At 37.9% G+C, this 20161-nt stretch overlaps 1 long non-coding RNA gene across 4 annotated transcripts in view; it reads right to left on the reverse strand.

The window, feature by feature from the left end:
* The window catches only part of LOC112643766 (uncharacterized), a 107597-nt gene that overhangs the window by 30177 nt on the left and 57259 nt on the right, over positions 1–20161 (reverse strand). For 3 of the 4 annotated variants that reach the window (XR_007412127.1, XR_007412125.1, XR_007412126.1), the window contains exon 4: positions 1564–1714. This is a non-coding gene — a long non-coding RNA (uncharacterized LOC112643766). Of the gene's footprint in view, positions 1–1362; positions 1473–1563; positions 1715–20161 lie in introns of all 4 variants that reach the window. The other variant, XR_007412128.1, reaches the window with a different exon arrangement.

Raw genomic sequence — 20161 nt, forward strand, 5'->3', positions numbered from 1 at the left:
TCCAACATGAGTCTTACCAGAGAATCACAACCCAAATTGATAGTTCTTATTTCTGAATTTCATGAAAATGTGTACACTTTTATCACCATATAAGCATAAATAGCCTTGGATTATTTTTTAAAAATTAGTATGTGTTTTCTTATTACTTTTTTTACCAGATCAATGTTCCTTAAAACATCTGCTTTTTTATTACATTTATATTGTATCTTTCTAACAGCTATTATTTCCCAAGAGTTGTTAAATTGTAATAATGTGGCCTAAGTAGACACTCAGTGAATGCACTTTGAATGAATGAAGGTGAAGATACTGTACCCAACTAGCAAGAAGGATTCTGGCTTCAACTTTGCTCTATTTTAATCATAATGATGTTGGCCAAGTCAGTTACTATTTTTGGTTCTCCTTTTTTTCATCCCTGAGAGGAGCCAGGTGTAAGAGCTAATCTTTATTCAGGCCCGTCTCACTTCTAGTGACTATCTGCATAACTCTATCGCCAAGCCTTGTCTTACTCAGCTGACTCACCTTACTCACATGGGAGCATTCAAATAGCTGGAACAAATTTAGGGAATAGGTATGAAGACACTGACCTCAGGGACTCTGACAGTCTGGCTGTGTGGCCAAGGTAACAGGCACTCTGGGACCGAGCCAGAGATCAGAGTTGGAGGTGAAGTTTATAAAACAGATATAGGGACTTTAAGCTCGAGGGAGAGAGACAAGATTGAATTCTTTGGTGCAAGCTCTTCTGAACTTTGGTACAAGCCAAAGTTCAGACTTTAAGCTGCCTGGCTGCTTGGAGAGTGCCAGAGGTCAAGATCCATCAGAGGCTAAGGTGGGGGTGTGGTTATAGGGTGGGGGTGTAGGTGATACAGTTGAGGCTGCTTCTTAAGGCCCAGAGATCCCAGCTGCCCTGACTCATGCATACTCTCGGAAGAATAAAGTCTGAGGGCCTGGGCATGCAGGACTCAAGCCCAAGCTGGCCTAAGGAGTCAGGGCAAGAATGGAGTTCAGAGCCAGCCCAAGCAGGCCCTGCCTTGACACCAGTGAGGGCCACCGGCCACAGCCACAGAGGCCCGAGCTTGCATCATGACTTGAGTTTACAGATAATGATTAGCAGGTAAGCAGCAAGATTCTGCTAATGCTGGAGAAGGCAAGGCCCTTTATATCCTTAGAGAGCTTTACTACATTTACCAGAGGCCAGGAAGGCACAACCGTCCCCCAAATTCCTTTACAGAGCTGTTATCTGGCGACAGGGATGTGCCAAGGGTGTGTGAGGTACAGTCCCAACAACTGCCAGGGCATCTTCAGCTAAGTTCTGGCTAAGCATTCCTTCCAGGGGCAGGGCGTCTCTGGTGATGATGGGCTCACCTCCTCAGCTAGCCGGTGGGCACACGCACACTAATGTGAATCAATGACCACCAAGGGTGCCCCGTAGTCTCCCTCTCCTGGTGACCCTCCCCTGCTGCCTGTGGGGAACTCTGGAATGGAAGAAATAGAGACACTGAGGGGGTGGAGAATGTGGCAGGGATCCTAACTTTTTGCTTAAGGAAGCTCTTAATGAGTACCCACCTGCCTTCAGGGAACAAAACATAATTCACTTTAGTCTTTCAAATGCAGTGCTCATGACCAAATCCTGCCACCAACAATCTGTGTCCCAATGCGTTCTTCAGCAACAGCATTTTCCTGTGGACCCAGTTTCAGAAGTTCTTTCCTACAGAATCTGTTGAAGATGACAAAGAATCCAGATACTTACTGACCACATTTTATTTCTTTAGTGAGCAATTATGACATTTCTTGAGCTATTTAAATATGTTCTCTGAGTCAGGTAAAGGAGATCGTCATAGTTAACCAACAAGTCATTCTTGGGTACTTAACAATATCCTAAGCACTTAATCATACTTAAAAGTGACTATTAATGAAGCTTATAAACCATTTGCAACTCTGAAAGTGAATTTCTCTGTAGGCTTAGAGAGTATTAAGCCATTTAGATTTTACCACACAAATATTATTCATGCTTTAATTCCTGAGAAAAGAGATTCAGAAAATCAGGTTAATACTCAGTTGTCTTTTGCTAAGTTTCGCAAATACTTACTCCATCTGGGAAGCCCTGAGCTTAGGTTAAATGTTCCTGAAGTCATTCCCAAACTTCGTAACCATTAGTGACCAGTTTTTAATGATTATTAAAGAAAATGAGAATGCAAATCAAAGACATTAAAGAATAGCTTTGCTAGAATGCTGGCATTTTAGGCAAATAGGTTTTTTCTTTTTTCTCAAGAATTACTGATACATAGGAAAATGAATCAAAAGACAACCTATCCAAGATCTATAAAGAACTTATTAAACTCAACAGCAAAGAAACAAACAATCCAATCATGAAATGGGCAAAAGACATGAACAGAAATCTCACAGAGGAAGACATAGACATGGCCAACAAGCACATGAGAAAATGCTCCTCATCACTTGCCATCAGGGAAATACAAATCAAAACCACAATGAGATACCACATCATGCCAGTGAAAATAGCAAAAATTAACAAGACAGGAAACAACAAATGTTGGAGGGGATGTGGAGAAAGGGGAACCCTCCTGCACTGTTGGTGGGAATGTGAACTGGTGCAGCCACTCTGGAAAACTGTGTGGAGGCTCCTCAAAGGGTTAAAAATAGAGCTGCCCTATGACCCAGCAATTGCCCTGCTGGGGATTTACCCCAAAGATACAGATGCAGTGAAACGCCAGGACACCTCACCCCAATGTTTCTAACAGCAATGTCCACAATAGCCAAACTGTGGAAGGAGCCTCAGTGTCCTTTGAAAGATGAATGGATAAAGAAGATGTGGTCTATGTATACAATGGAATATTCCTCAGCCATTAGAAACGACAAATACCCACTTTGCTTCGATGTGGAGGGACCTGGAGGGTATTATGCTGAGTGAAATAAGTCAATCGGAAAAGGACAAACATTATATGGTCTCATTCATTTGGGGAATATAAAAATTAGTGAAAGGGAATAAAGGGAAGGGAGAGAGAATGACTGAAAATATCAGTGAGGGTGACAAAACATGAGAGACACCTAACTCTGGGAAATGAACAAGGGGTAGTGGAAGGAGAAACGGGCGGGGGGTTGGGGAGACTGGGTGATGGGCAATGAGGGGGGCACTTGGTGGGATGAGCACTGGGTGATATGCTATATGTTGGCAAATTGAACTCCAATAAAAAAAAAATTAAAAAAAAAAAGAAAGAAACAGGAGACAATGATGGTTAAGAATGAAAAAAAACCTATTTCATTTTAGTGGTGTTTTGTTTTTAAAAAGGAAGAGGATTAAAATAAAGCACCTTCTCACCTGTTTCTTTTAAAGGTTTATTTATTTATTTATTTTAGAGAGAGCGAGAGTGTGTGTATGTGTGCTCGTGAGCAGGGGCGGGGCAGAGAGTGGGAGACCAGCAGACTCCTGGAGGACCCGGGAGCCGGACAATGACAGGGGTCCCTCCCCGGACCCTGAGGTCACCACCTGAGCCAAAACCAAGAGTTGAGCACTTAACAGACTGAGCCACCCAGGCACCCCCACCTTCTCATCAGTTTTTAAAAAAAAAGACTGAATGGTAGAACCCATTTAACAAACATAGCAACACATTAAAGCCTTCAAGATGGTAGTGAGGAGCAGGTAAACAAAGAACAAGAGGATCAAGGGGAAAGAGGACAGACTAGGAATGTGATCCACAGTTCCTCAAGATGTGACAAATACTGTTTTTTAAAAATAAGCAATGCTTTGGAGCAAGGGTTGGCAAACTTTTCCTATAAAGGGCCAGATAGTAACTGTTTTGTATTTTGCAGACCATATAACCTTCTGTTTCATATTGTGGTTTCTTTCTTTCTTTCTTTCTTTCTTTCTTTCTTTCTTTCTTTCTTTCTTTCTTTCTTTCTTTCTTTCTTTCTTCTCCTTTCTTTCTTTCTTTCCTTTCTTTTTTTAAACAACCCTTTGAAAATATTTAAGACATTCTTCTCTCATACTTGTACAAGAACAGACAGTGAGCTAAATTTGACTCACAGTTGGTATAGTTTGCTGACTCCTGCTCTAGATTTCAGAGTAGGACAAATGTTGGCCAGAATCTTATGTAAAATTAAAAAATAATTATAAAATAAATAATCTAATAATATAAATAATAAAACAATATTTTATATAAATAATAAGTAGTGATTTCATGGAGATTGGCAAATAAAAGAGTTCTTGACATTTTTTTAATGGAGAAAGGTATACATATCCACTTCTTAGAAAGTGGAAATCAACATGCAAAATTTCACTTTCCCAAAATAAAGGATCCTCTTTCAAGGAATGCCTTTCTATCTGGTGACCTTTCACTAGGCCAGCTCAGAAGGCTTTGAAAAGCTTGTGTATTTCCAATAAAATCATCCCTGAGTACCGCCTCTGCAGGCAGGGTACTTTCTGCAGCTTCTGTCAAAGCCTTCTAATCTGAAGTATTGATTTCCTAAACTGGACTCTGAGGGCACACTCTAGAGGTCATTCAAGTTCTCCCCCAAATATTTAAGTTTTTGTATTTTCATTCCTAAAGATAATAAAAATAATTGATCATTTGGGTGATCACTGTCAAAATGAGAATGGTCATAGGAGTCCAGTGCCCACTGAATTCTGGCTAATAGGAGTAAGAATGAAGAACAATGATATTATAGCAGTATTGTACCAAAACCCAAAAGCTACAGGTCAGATACCTTTTTAATACTATATGTGTGTGTGTGTGTCTGTGTGCGCGCATTTTATATATAGTATAATACAAAATCTTAATACATATATATATATATATACACAAAAATCAATAATAGGCTCTTTTGAGTAATATTTCATAGAACAAATTTTGGAAGCTCAATAATTCAGATCAATCATTGTTGAAATTTACTGCAATTAATGGAACTTGACTAAACTTAAGCTACCACTCTCACCACTCTTCCTTATACTATCAAATGTTCTTTTTTTTTTTTTTTTTACTATCAAATGTTCTGAAGAAATGGTGAGTACTTGCTCATTGCATGACTTTTCAAAATTTAGCTTTATTTTCTTTATCTAAACATTGTATGTGATTATAACAGTGCAAAGAGATGTTTGTTTAATTCTTAGCCTTTTTATAACTGAATTTGGTAGCATTAAGGAATACACATATTTTCAAAGTATGAAAGTCGGTTCAAATTAGATAACTTATTTTGCACTTTTATTTTTTATTTTTTATATTTTTAAAATTTTATTTATTCATTCATGAGAGACACAGAGAGGCAGAGACATAGGCAGAGGGAGAAGCAGGCTCTATGCAGGGAGCCCAATGTGGGACTCGATCCCAGGACCCCGGGATCATGCCCTGAGCTGAAGGCAGACGCTCAACCGCTGAGCCACCCAGGCATCCCTATTTTGCACTTTTAATGGTAACAAGTATTTATGTAATTATTACTTAGCTTAAACATAACTTAGTAGCTGACTGCATTCATATGCTATGCAGGATTTCTAGTTAAAATATCAATATACCAGAAAGTATTTTGAATATGTGGATCTCTAGTTTACTTGTCTTTCTTTTTTCTTAAGATTTTATTTGTTTATTCATGAGAGACACAGAAAGAGGCAGAGACATAGACAGAGGGAGAAGCAGACTCCTCGCAGGGAGCCCGATGCAGGACTCGATCCCAGGACCCTGGGATCACGCCCTGAGCCAAAGGCAGACGCTCAGCAACTGAGCCAGCCATGTGCCCCAAGGGAAGAATATTTAAATAGCTTTTTCAGATAATTATGGATATTCTTCTTTGATACTATGTCAAAACTCCACAAGAGATAGTTTCTTAAAGATTAGTTGCAACGTGAAGTCAGAAATTATATTAATGCATAGCTATATTAAAATTCACTCATCTAAAAAAATTCATTCATATATCTGGCACCTTAAGCATTTTACTCATGGCTTTTGTAATATTAAGTATTGGTCACCTGGAAAATTTGGTTCAAGAATTACACAGGTCTGGGATCCCTGGGTGGCGCAGCGGTTTAGCGCCTGCCTTTGGCCCAGGGCGCGATCCTGGAGACCCGGGATCAAATCCCACGTCGGGCTCCTGGTGCGTGGAGCTTGCTTCTCCCTCTGCCTGTGTCTCTGCCTCTCTCTCTCTCTCTCACTGTGATGCCTATCATAAATAAATAAAAATTAAAAAAAAAGAATTATACAGGTCTTATAAATGATCATACATACCTTTATAGGCTATCAAGAAAATGACATCTGTTAACATCATCACTAATCTCGTCAGAACAAAAAACTATGTGAGTTTTGGAAAGTTGTCAAACTCAAAATGGCAGCTACAAATTTTGCAAAATTCTAATTTTCACTTGAAAGTTCAAATTTTATCATTCACAACAAATACTGCCAAGTCTTTTTTTGAAATGACAGACATACTTTGTTCATTTTGAAGAAAATGTCTGCCAGATGCCAAAGTCTGAAGAGCCATAGTTTGTCTGCCAGTTGTTCTTTCAAGTACAAATAGTGTTCCTTTTAAAAAATGGCTAGTTCAGTGTGCAAGTAATCTCCCAGGTGTTTTTCCTTGAGACAACTCACACTGCAGTAGGCAGTATTAGTGTGTTCCCGTACTTCTATCGTATCAGACAGAACATTGTCTCAAAGGTTGAGATTTAATAAAGTGAATAATGTTTATTCATGTAGGACTTTCTTAAATAAGACTGGCTCTTTTTCCTGTTTTAAATATGAACGTATGGCAGTACATACCTGCTGCAATGACAAATGGCATAGTTTGTCACCACCTCTCTGCATCGGGGGAAGGTACCCACCACTGTATTTGCACCAGCTTTGGTGCAAATGTCCAACAGTGAGAAAAGCAGATCCTAGTGTATGGATTCCATAGACCATCTAGTAGGATCTTGGAGACTTCTAGGGATCTGTAGATCATACTTAGAGAATTGCTATTTTCTACCATTGGGAAATAAAAATTACAAATTAGGAAGGAGAAGAAATAAAAAGTAGAAAATATTGAAATACTGACAACTCTTGAAATTCCTTTCTTCCCAGATATTTATTCAAGCACCTGAAATTTCTTTCTTTCTAGAAATTTCATTTAATTCACTCATGCAACAGACATCAATTGAGTGCTTTCTGTGTCCTGGCTCTGAGCTATATTTTCGAGACACAGAGGTGAATCAGAGTTCTCTGACTGGAAGTAAATTACAATCTAGAAGGGGTAAATGTGATAAGTAAACAAATTCATCCTAAAGGGCATTACTGGTTCTATAGTAAAAGTATAATATAAGAAAGGGAATGGATAACTCAACCTGAGGATGATGAGTGAAAGTTTTGAAGAAGTGGTGCAAGTTGAATTTCGTTGGTGTAGGTACCCAGCTGGCCGGCAGGGGCAGACTGGGAAGAGTAAACTGAGGGCCAAAGGCAGTGAGGCTGGAGTGGTAGAAACTACAGGTCACAGAGGCTCATGAGGCATTTGCAGGAATTCTGTGAACATCCAGGAGCCACAACCAGATTGAGAAATAATAAGATTACATTTGAGATTTAGAAAGATTACTTAAAACACAAATGATGTGTCAGAGAAAAGACAAGGGTCTCTTGCAGGACTATTGCTGCCCTTCAAATGATAGATGGCCCAAGCCTTGTTTCCTTTAGCTGTTTTCTTGCAGAATTCTTCAAGCAGGAAGTGACACTGAACTCCATGCTCACAAAGACCTCAAACACAGGAGACACACGTCAAGCTCTCCTAAGGGCTCTCTTACCCTGCTCCACCTTGGTGATGGAGCTTCTGCAGCTCAACAAATATCAACCAGCTATAGAGCTGCTTGTCCCTCCTCTCCCCACTCCAATCCTTATCAGGCATTGTGGTGGTTAATTGTGTCAATTTGGAGGGTGTTTTTGGATGTGATTAACATTTAAATTGGTGAACTTTGATAAGCTGATTGCTCTTCATAACATAGGTAGGCTGCATCTAATTAGCTGAAGGCCTGAATAGAACAAAATTACCAGTCTCCCTGAGCAAAAGGAAATTCTCTAGAAGACTGCCTCCAAAGTCCATGTGCACCATCAGCTTTCCTGAGTCGCTAGCCTCCTAGCCCACCACTAGAGAACTTAGCTAATGCAACTATTATCTTGGGGGTTGCCTGTACTTGGCATGGGTTCCTTGATGGAATAACAGCACCTCCTATTTTTATTTTATTTTATATTTATTCTATTTTAGCATGACCACATTTTCCTCTGACATCTTGGTCCCAACATGGCTGTTCAGTTACTTCGGCTTTTAGTATTTCTAACATGGATTTACCCAGTATGTCTCCTTAGAATGTAAGTTACTTATTCCCTATTTTTCTCATCGTTCAATTTTTAAGTTGAACTAAATCAAGTGGAAAAGTTCCATTTAATAAGCCTTTTTAAAACCTGATATCTTACCTAGAAAAAATAAGATATTTTAGATAATTGTTTATGTGGGCTCTTTGGTTGCAAAGAAGAGATTTACTTATGCTATCTTAAGAGACAGGAACAGAGTATCATGCTCTGTGGAATGACACCCATGGAAATAAGGAAAACAGGAATCTTGACCAGCTTTCTTCTTCAAACATTTAGAATCTAAATCAGAATCTAAAAGAAGCCTCACAACCAAGAATCACAAGAACAGAAGTTTCCTGTGAAGACTAAAACAAGTTTATGTTCTGAAAAGTGAGTCAGGATTCTACATGGTTCTAATGACTGTATTATTCCCTTGCCTTCTCTCAAGTATTCTCTGTGTAGGTATATTCTACTACCATCTAGCTCATTTTCATAAGATAACTTGTTCAAAGTCTCAAGAGAGAGCATCAGATTGTCTAATTAATCACCATCATTCTTAGATGCCAGAGCTTTTGCTGTCAGACCACCACAGAGGCTGTCGGTCTAAGATTGGCCGCCTTTGAGTTAGGCATACACCCTAGTCCAAATTTTCATAAAAGATTTTATTTGCTTGCTTATTTATTTATTTATTTATTTATTTCTGAGGAAAGGACAGAGGGAGAGGGAAAGAGAGAATCTCAGACTCTTCGATGAGCATGGATCTGATGCAAGGCTCCATTTCACAAGCTTAAGATCATGATCTGAACCTAAATCAAGAGTTGGACACTTAATTAAATGAGCCACCCAGGTGCCCCCACCCTGGTCCAATTGTCTGGGTAGCACACTGATGTGGAATAAAAAATGGCCACCTAGAGTAACTTCCTCAGCAGAAACTGTGGATTTAGCAGTCTCCATCTGAAGAGATCATAAGCATGGCATGGCAGCCATGTCAAGGTTTGATGTGTTCTATAAATTGACCATTTTAATAGATACAATCAACTTTAGAGAACCTTAGGCAAAAGAATGAAGGAATCCTCTATCTCCTCTCTGGGGAATAATTTATCTCTTCATGCTTTCTTTCTCTCCTCTGTTCTATTCCATCCTTCTCCTCATGTTCAGTGCTCTGACCAGAGTTCCAGATGCCATTGCCGTACCTTCACCTTCCTAGCTTCACAGTACACCTCTTGTCTTCCATCTCCTTTGTTTGCCCAGAATCCTGCTTTCTGTGATGCTAATCAATGAATGCCTAATGAATCCATGAAAATGTTATCAGCTAGAGCTAATGAGAGTATGAAGTGGATACTCCTGAAACTGGGGGCAGGCCAATGTAAGAATTGAAGACCAGGAAATCTCAAATGGGGGTGTGGTGCTCCACAGAGGAAAAAGAGCTACATGTAATGCCATATAAATAGCCCCTTAGTCCACCCACATGTCGAGTATGCCCAGATTGGGTGCAGCGGAACCTAAAAAGTTAGCAAAGAACTATAAAATTGTTTGTGTTCTTGTTCATGAAGTAATTAGAAAGTTGGTAACTTCATCATTCATTATAAGTCACTCATTAAGTCAATTATTTTGTTCTAGTATATTACTGCATATCTAAAAACAATCCAATGGATATCTTACTTTTAGGCCCATTCTTTTCCCTTCTCACCTATTGTAAATTATATGAAATTAAAATAAATAATTGTTTCATTGATCTATTAACATTTAATAGAAACATTCAATGAAATGCTAAAACAAATAAAAAGAACACCAACTATTTGATCATGACCATGATTTTTCAGATGCATATATTATGTGTGTACAGTAGATAAGCTGGTAGTGCTGTTGAAAATTAGTATGATGGTTATTTTAAATTTAGATCTTTACACACTTGTCTCTAGATTTGAAGTTACTGTAAACAGAATAAGAGTTTGTCTTCTCTGTCCTTTGCAGAATTTGAGAGTGATGGAGGGGGAATAATTATGTGTGTGACAAAGGTGGGGGCTGTTATGCTACCCCACACAGCTTTACCAAATTTTCCTATTCAGGGAAACTCAAAAGGAAAAGAACAGTAACTATTAATGAAACTCTCCATGACTTGTGCTTTTTGTAAGGAGATTATAGATTCTCTGATTAAGAAAGCAAACTTTTCATCTACTTTTTAATTTAAAAAAATAGGTAGATAATAGTATGGGGATTTTTTAATATAATAATTATATTATACAAGTTTGGATTTGAATTCCATATTTACCAGACATGAAGAAGTTATTACAACTTCCTGACCTTGGTTTCTTCACATGTCAGATTGGGATATACTTGTCCTGTATGGTTGATATGGAATTAGAGATAATAGTGTCTGTCAAGTGCCCGGCACATGGCAAGTGGTCTTGGTATTGTTATTTGGAGAAGTGATATGGTAAACTGTTTACACTGAAAAGATATTCACATTCTCTGAGTTGGATGTTGCTTGAAAGCCTTCTTTCCTGCCTGGTGGCTGACTTTCCCTTTTCTTATTGTTCTAAGAATATTTCTCCATTTGGCCCATTGTAAATAGTAACAATTGTTTAGTTGTTCTATCAGAAGAGAGAAGCCTTCCTGGAGCCTGGCTGACAGAGCTCCCTGTCTGATCTGTCTAACAGCTTTGGAGCTGGAGACAAAGCACAGGGCTCTCACTTCCTCCTCTAGGAAGAGAACCATGTCCCCAACCAAAATAGATCCTCATAGTCTTGCAAACACCACCCAGAATAAATACAAAGGAAATGAGGGCAAAAATCTACTTTGGAGAATATTGAGACAGAATTTTTCCCAAAATAAAGTTTTTCAAGGCTTGTAGGAAGCAGTAATGGGTATTACAGCACATGAATCATTGTTGTGTCAATTCCAGATTATAGATTAGTAATATGCTATGTGCAGAATGGTTCTATTTTGACTGCTTGAACATGTATACATATATATATATATTACATCTAGAGAAATATGCTGATGTGGCTGCATTTATAAACAAGGATAGCTTGGTCAAAAATCAGCTTGTACCTAGTACTAACTCACCCATGGAGTTCAATATAAAATTGGTTAAGATCTTGGCATTAAAAAGAATAATAAACTTCAACTCTTTCTTGTCCATAATAAAGCTTGAAATTAAACCACATGATGGGGACACCTGGGTTGCTCAGTTGTTGGGCACCTGCCTTCAGCTTAGCTCATGATCCTGGGATCCAGGATCGAGTCCCATATCGGGTTCCCTGTGAGGAGCCTGCTTCTTCCTCTGCCTGTGTCTCTGCCTCTCTCTCTCTCAGTCTGTGTCTCATGAATAAATAAATAAATCTTAAAAAAAAAAAAAGACGACATGATGCTTTCTGTATCTTCATACATTTTAAAATTAAAGCTGGATGCAAATGCAAATTAGTGATAAAGGTTAGGGTAATGGGGGGAGAGATGCCAATGTTAAACATTGCATTATAAGAATAATAAGTATTTAACTTTTCAGTTAAATTATTGTTAAACTCAATTTTTTCCTACTCAAATAAGATAATGATCTTTATCAGTCATAAATCTGAGAGCTTTATTCCCTAATTGGCTAATTTTCCTATTGTCTGGACTTTAGACAATATTTAAAGCTGAAAAAAATGCTAATTTTAATATAAATTCAAGGTCAATGCATTGATAATATTATTTGACAAAATTTGAAGCATGTCAGATCATGTAAGTTCCAGACGTAAAAACTCCATTTGCCTAAAAATGTCGTATTTCTTAATTCATGAAAAAAAAAACAACTTATAAGAGGGTAGCATCATGGCCTACTGTGATATTATGAAATATCTGGAGAAGAGAAACATCTACTATAGTTCTATTATAGTTTTGTTTCAGAAGCAAGGGGAAATATTTCATTGAACAGATATCAAAACCCACTATAAAGCTACTAGAATCAAAGCAGAATCAAAACAGACAGATCCATGGAAAAGAATAGTGTTCAGAAGTGGATCCAAGTATCTGGGAGTAGATGTCATTGGAAAGGATGCATAATATTAATTATACATACAATTCAAAGTAAATATAAGTGGGATTGGAATAATTGGCCATATATAAAGAAAATAATGTCAACCCCTGTCTTATATTCAAAAGTAGTTCCAGACATATTGAGAAACTGATATAAAACAAGGAACATTATTAGAGAAAAATTAGGAAAATATTTGTATAGGATTGGGGAAGCTTTCTTTAACAAGATGAAAAATTGAAGGTAAATAACTGAATAGTTTTTAAAAATTACCCATACTATAGATTGCTGTGTAGCTTGTTTACAAAGGAAGAAAATGGGAAGAGTCAATTAAATAAATATGTGTAACTTTCGTGTAGATGACCTTCCAAGAGAAAATATTTACAACACATATAAAACAATGGCTTAATATACCTGCTACACAAGGAGCTCTTGAATTAATTTTAAAAATGATAGCAGTGAACAAGCAATTCACAGCAGAGGAAATACAAAGGGCCAATAAGCCTAAGAAAAGATGTTTGACATTCACGTCAGTAATGAGGGAATAAATATAGAAACACCTGGTCATCATTTAGAGGTGAAGGGGCAGTGTTCCTGCCTGCTTGATTTAACTTCAAACAAGCCCTGGTATCCAGCATTGGTAAGGCTTGGGGGTAGTCATTACTCACGAATGCTAGGGGAAGTCCAGTCCAAAACTGCTTCAATCCAAAAGTAATCTGCCAACATAGCTTAATATATAAAAATGCAAAGAAATTTTGGTCACATTCTCAGTTCTGGGCAGTTATTGGACAGAAATAAAAGTAACGTATATAAACATATGTACAAGTATGCTAATTAGAGAAGAGAAGGAAGACCTGCGTGTTGGGAAGAGCATGGCCTCTCCAGATGGACTCACTGAGGTTCAAGTCCTAACTTGCTGTGACTTTAAGTAAGTTATTTAATCCTTGTAAGTCTCAATTTTCTCATCTGTAAAAAGGAAACAACAATAATATCAATCTCATGGAGGTCGTTTTAACACTGAATGAGATAGTGCTTAGAACATTGTCTGGTAATTTTAAGACCGTAATTAACATTGGCTGTGATCATTATTATTTGTAATAACAAAAATAACCTGGATATCCATCAACAAGGAAAATAATTGAACAAATGCTAATATTAAACCATTGTAAATAATGAAACATATCTGTATGCATGTATTTATCCAAGTTATATTAAGTAAAAAAGTACAAGTTGCAGTTTGATGTATAATGCCAATTTTGGAATAAAAGCAAAATTAAATAATTCCTCTACAAATGTGCCTATTTTGTGGTAAGATGATAATTTGAGATATAGACTATATTTTTTTCTTTCTAATGGTTTACTTTTTACCTCCTTCTACTCTTACTCCCTTCAAGCCCTTGGGCTGCTCTGGGCTTGTTCCCAACAAAGTATTGATAGACAAGAGAAGCATCTCAGCAACCAGTTTCCAAAACGTCAAATTTGCAAACATTTGAGGCTTTGAGAAGAGAAGGGGCTTCCCACTGCCGGACTGAAATAAAAATACAAGTATATAAAACACTGTACAAGGATGCTCATGAAAGGTTAGAGAGGAGATGCTCCCAGCTTGGAGAGAGACAAGAATGTATTGAAAGGAGAGTGGTGAATGTTGGAGGTGAGCCTAGAAGAGCGAGGTTGATGCCAGAAGTCACAGATAGACCCTGCACAAATGGAAAGTTCCAGTGAGGCTGGTGGGATCTAAGTCCAGAGGAAAATTGAGCCTCAGTGGAGGCCAAGGAAGTTGGCAAGAGTCCATGGAGGAAACGGCTACAGTGAGCTGGGGCTGGTACGGCCTCAGGCAGCCTGGCAGAGATTGCCATGGCTCAGGCACAGAACCACTGCATCAGACAGGGTCTGACAACAGGGACCAACACACCTGTAGGGACTGGTGGCCAAGGCTCAGATTGGGTGAAAGATGTCTCAGTATCATCCTGGTTACCAAGGAGCAACTGCTGTCCATGCTCGACTTCCCACTAATTCCTTGGTACTATATAAAAACCCCTGAAATATAGACACAAGTACAGGTAAAGAGAGTGTATTTCATACCAACTGAGACTGCGTGGCCACCTGATGAATGGGATAGAGGCTTGAACTAGAAATTAACCTGAGTTAAAGAAAAATTGTTATATGTCTTCTTTATCAAAATTGAGATTCATCAAAAAAAATTGAGATTCATCAGTTTCATGCATGCTTTCTAGATAATTAAAATACAAATTGGTAAGAGTGATCACCTAGGGGCAAGAGATTATATAACTGGAAGGGGAAAGCAGAGAATATTAGCTTTACTTTAGATACTTCTATAGTGTCTAAATAGTTAAAATTAGTAGATATTATTTTTGTAAGTTAATCAACTGAAATAGCATCAAAGGCAAAGAATAAAAAACAAAGTTCAAAATCATTTTGTAGTAAATTATAAAAGATTCAGAATTTTTATTTTGGGCAAATTGTGCCTCGATTTATTAATTCTTAAAATGAGGGTATTGAGTTAAGTGATTTATATAATCCCTTCCTTCTCTAGGATTCTCCTAAGGCAGTGATTTTCCTGTTCTTGAAAATGTACAACAGAAATGGTAGAAAAGAGCCATATTTGTGAAAGATTTTGGATAAGTAAAGAAGCTTCTAAGTTAATGTTCTAGAGATAAGGACTACAGGAACCATAGTGGAAAACCAAACTGTTCTAAGAAATAGGGTTTTGACCGTCAATCTCAGCCCTGCCAATTATTCTTGGCATGACCTCGGGAGCAAGACAGTTTAAACACTTTGGGTTTAAACTCTTTAAACTTCTCTAAAGCAGTTTCCAAAACTGTCTGTATGTTAGAATGAGCCAAAGATTAAAAAAAATACACATGCCATACATCCAGCAGAACATGTACATGTTCATGGTGGAACATTTGGTAGTAACTCAAAACTAGAAAAATTCAAGTGTCCATCAAGAATAGAATGAATGAAGAAATCTTGTGATTGAATACTACAGAGCAGGTGTCAGCAAACTTTTTTTTCCGGTAAAGTGGCAGATAGCAAATATTTCAGCTTTGACAACTATATGGTCTCTGTTGCAACTAAACTTTGTCTTTGTATTGTGAAAGCAGCTGTAGACAATGCAGAAACAAATTAGCCTGGCAGTGCTTCAATAAAATTGTATTTACAAAACAGGAGGTTGACCTCCTACTACGCAGAAATGAAAACAAACAATATGCAATAACATAGATGAACTTCACAAATACACTGTTGAGTAAGAGAAGCCAGATACAAAAGAACACACACTGTGATTCCATTTATATAAATTTCAAAAATAGGCAAAAGCAAGCTATGGATGGTAGAGTCAGAATACAGTGGTTATCCTGGGAGGGCGGTGACTAGTACAAGTGGTGACTCGGAGGGATTGTCTTCTGGACTGGAATGCTCTACTACTGGATTTGAGACTGTGTTCACTTCATGAAAAGTAATTGAACTATATGCTCATACGATCTGCACTTTTTTTCTGACATAAGCTAAGCTTTACTTCAGTGAAAAGTTTACGTAACAGCAGATATTTCAGGGTCTCACTGTAGGAGTCTGGGATAGTTGGGCAAGGTTGTGGCCTGAGGATCTGTCCTAATCCAGCCTTGAAGAGGGAAGCAACCTACACAAGGTTGCTTTATTGGCAGAGCTGACACAGAGCAAGCGGGTGGTGTTGGGCACGGGGGTGAGTCAGTTCTGCAGAAAGAGAGGACACAGTACCTGTTCTTGAGAATGGACTGGTAATTAGCTAAAGGAAGCCAAGCTTACATTCCAGACTTCAACGCAGAGTGGTATTTGCACTATCGCCTAAATATTCTCATTGGCTTCTGCCACCTGGGCAGCATCCAGTTCAGAGCTTTGCAGATTTGCAAAATTGCTGGGAAACTGCCAGAAGGCTTTCAGAACTCAGCATGAACACAGCAGCCAGTTCTCAAGGTCGATGGTCTCTGTATTCTTTCCAGCTCCTTGTGGCTCTTATCAGCGCATTGTGGTAGAGCAGGAGCATCCCGAAGTTTGGGCTCAAACAAATACAACTTCCCATTTTAGTTCTACAACGTAATGGAGAATTACTGAATTTTACTGGATCCTAATTCTTCTCATACGTAAGAGAGGCATAAAATCATCCTCTCTAAAGGTTTTTTTTTCTCTTTTATTAATTCAGTATTCATTGAACCATCATTTACGTGCCAAGCACTATTAAGTCTTTTGCGAGGATTATCTCACTTAATCCTTGTCAGTGAGGAAGGTTTATTTATGAACCTCATTTTATACTTGAAGAAATTAGAAATTAGAGAACTTAAGTGACCTGTCCAAAGTCACACAGGTAATAAGAGGTAGAACCAATTTCCCACTGAGCAATTCTGACTGGGAGCCTCGCCCTAAACCACAGTGACAATGCCTGGCAGCTATCCCTGTATCTGGCCCATAGATGCAATGTCATAAGTGTTAATTCTGAATTTCCTCTTTCCCCAAAGAGTTATGAATTGGAGCTGAGGCTTAGCAATCAGAAAATCTGGCTTCTAGTGGCTTGGTAAATCACTTTTATTTCCTTACCAGTATAATGAAAATATTGGATTAAGTAAATCTGAGATGTTTCTTGCAGGATGAATGAATTTGTACTCTACAAATGCTTGCTCCAAACAATGTTTTCATCCTCAATTTTGTGATAATTTTGCATTTGCTTCCATAATCTGAATTTGTTGGGATATTTTAAAGATAGATACTAATGCTTTACTAGCAAAACCTCTCTCTATCACACACACATCCACCTACAGTCACCTCACCCCATGCTACAGCTCCTATTTGTCCCTTTTCTTGTGACACACCTCACCCATGGCTGCAAATTCCACAAGGGCATGCTGGAAGGGGCACCTTTGGCTTGGTTTGAAAAGCAGAGGTTTTTGTTAATTTTTTTTCTGGCCTCTGTATCTGTTCTATTTTATTAATGTATGCAGTGTGGAAGTTTCTGACAGAAGCTCTCCTCAGACCTAACATGGGTCCTTAAAATGCATCTATAATTGAACAAGTGATTATTGTTAAAACAATCAATGTATTTTTGACATCTTCCCAACTTGGCAGATAATACTGGATTTTCTACAAATTGAAAAGTGATGATGGTCATGAACTTGGCAGTGATACTGCTGATAAAATAGAACCCTATCCCTTTATGGAATAGTTTCTAAGAGAAGCCAAGTTGAAATGTAAGCATCAGATTTGGGAAACACTGAAACAACAAGTAGAGGGCAGGAATGGTAAATTCACAAGATAGACTAAGGATTGCATTCATATCACTTATTTCCCTGAATTTGCCAACATCAAAAACTCAATATTTAAGAGACGATGAGTTTTGTGCAAGACACTTACAGAAATAAAAAACCAAAGTAATTTGAATAATAAATCAATATTTCCTTCTTGATACAGGATTAATAGGGTTTTGCTATAACATTTGAAATAAGTTGTAATCTGTGGAACGTGCATAGAAGCATTGCACTTAAAAAAGCATACCATAGGAAACACTGTTAATGTTGGAAAGCACAATAGCCAGTAGCGTTGAAAGATTTAGCATTCCAGTAACAAGACTTGGAATTCCCAAACACAGAAAAATTGTCATTTTTTTTCTTTTGTTTAGTTTGGTTTTATTCCAGGAAGTTAGGAGACACTAAGCGAGACAGTATAGGGGACAAGTCATGATGTGTACACTTCCTGTGAGACAGGAAACACTCTCAGGCCCTGCACACGACTCCCTACAAAGTTTGCTCTTTGTTTTCAGTTCATCCATATGTTTCTTTGTGCTTAATTCTATATACTGTGTCCAGAGGAGACAGAGAGAAAATTGCAATAGGACAATACGGCTGCAAAAGAAATTGCTCTTATAGGACCAAGGGATCAATAAAGATGCTTAACTTGGAGTTATAAAGAGATATTCAGTATAAATAGTAAGGCTACTGTAGCTTCACAAAGGAATGCATAATGCAATTTTTTAGCTCCCAAATGCTAATGATTTTACACACACACACACACACACACACACGTACACACACACCTATACATATATACATATACACACATATGTGATTGATTTTCAAGTGATTGCAGATTTTTTTAAAGGCGAGCACTAAAAATAAATTTTAATAATGAGTAAACTTTGAATTTGTGTTTCTGAGCCCATTTTGGCCATGTAGACCTTGTGAATTAATAATCCAGAATACTTGCTTCATCATTTTGACACTGATTCATCCTGTTTTTTAATTTACCTATCTGGACATGCTATGAAAATTTCTTCTTAAAAACTGGAATTGGCTTTAGTATAACTATCAGATTCCATTCAGTACACTAAAGGTATGCTCCTGTTGCTACAAAAAAAAGGAAAAAACAAAATACATGTATGTATATGTGCAGATATAATGCATTTTTATATCACTAAATGATGCTAGCTGAAACTTGCAAATTTATAGTAATATGAGCACAAAATTATGGTAAAACTCTTTCTGCCTAAAAGTATTTCTGATGAAATTGTAGCAATATTATTTCAAGCCAAACCAGAGAACTGCAATAGAATGGTATGTTTTAGCCCATTTGCTATAGATGGTTTATATTGTAAAAATCCCACTTTTCTTTAGTTTTATTTTTAAGGCACATATTTGGCCACTGGTTAAGGTAGTGAAAAAGCAGCCTCCAGCATGTGAAAAGGGAATTGAAGTGTTGGCAGGGCCATGCTCCTTCCAAAGCCTCTAGTGGAGGATCCTTCCTAACCTCTCCCAGTTTCTGATATACCCAGAGATTGCTTGGTTTATTGCAGCAAAGCTCTAATCTATATCTCTGTGTTAACCATTTTCTCCATGTGCCTGTGCCTTCATATCATGTTCTCTGTGTGTTTGTCTCTCTCTTCTTATAAGACAGTGGCCTTTTGGGATTATGGGCCACCCTACTCCATATGACCTCATCTCAACTAATTGCACCTATAACAGCTTTTATTTCAAATAATGTCACTCTGAGGTGTTGGGGTTAGGATGTCGACCCATCTTCAGAAGGGAGATACAATTCAACCTGCAACAGCTGCTTTAGTAGGTACTTTAGATGCTGAGATTATAGCACAGGTAAGACAAAGTGCATACTCTTTGAGTGCAAGGAGATTGACATTAAATGAACAAAACCCAAGAGTATTAGTTGGTGATAAGTGTTATGTAGACAACTATATAATAGGGACCTACTTAGATTGAGTGGTTAGAAAGATGACTCCAGGACAACCTTTGAGCTAGAGTCCCCACAGGAAGGAAGCAGCTGTGCAAAGATGGACAAACAAGGATTCTGGGCAAAGGAAATCCATGCTCCCGGGGAGTTAGGGTGAGGGGGGTGGACTCTGTTCTTGTCCCACTGCTCACAGCAAAGTCTGTTAGCACAAATAATTTTCTTTCTTTCAATGAATTTATATATTCCTTCAAAAATTAGCTACCTAAGTTTGCACTTCTGGTAGATAGTTTTCTGTCCAGTTACTGACCAATGGAACCACAACTCTAGCAATGGGATTGTCCACGATCTGAAAAAAAGCATTCATCTTTAGTTTGAAGATGACATATTTTTTATGGGCTATGAGGCTATTTTTATAGTTTGACAGTTACATTCCAAATATAATAGTCAGCTGGAATATCATTGTGAAGAGTTATAGAAAATAGGGAAAGTATTAGTGGCTAGATAAGTTCTACTCATGTCTCCTCAAAGATGTCAGATCTGATTCTCATCCATGCATTCATAAGAGACATCACTATCATCTATCAGACAATGATCCTTAAACTTATCTTTA

The sequence above is a fragment of the Canis lupus genome, chromosome 1 (genome assembly GCF_003254725.2).
Source record: "Canis lupus dingo isolate Sandy chromosome 1, ASM325472v2, whole genome shotgun sequence".
NCBI lineage: Eukaryota > Metazoa > Chordata > Mammalia > Carnivora > Canidae > Canis > Canis lupus.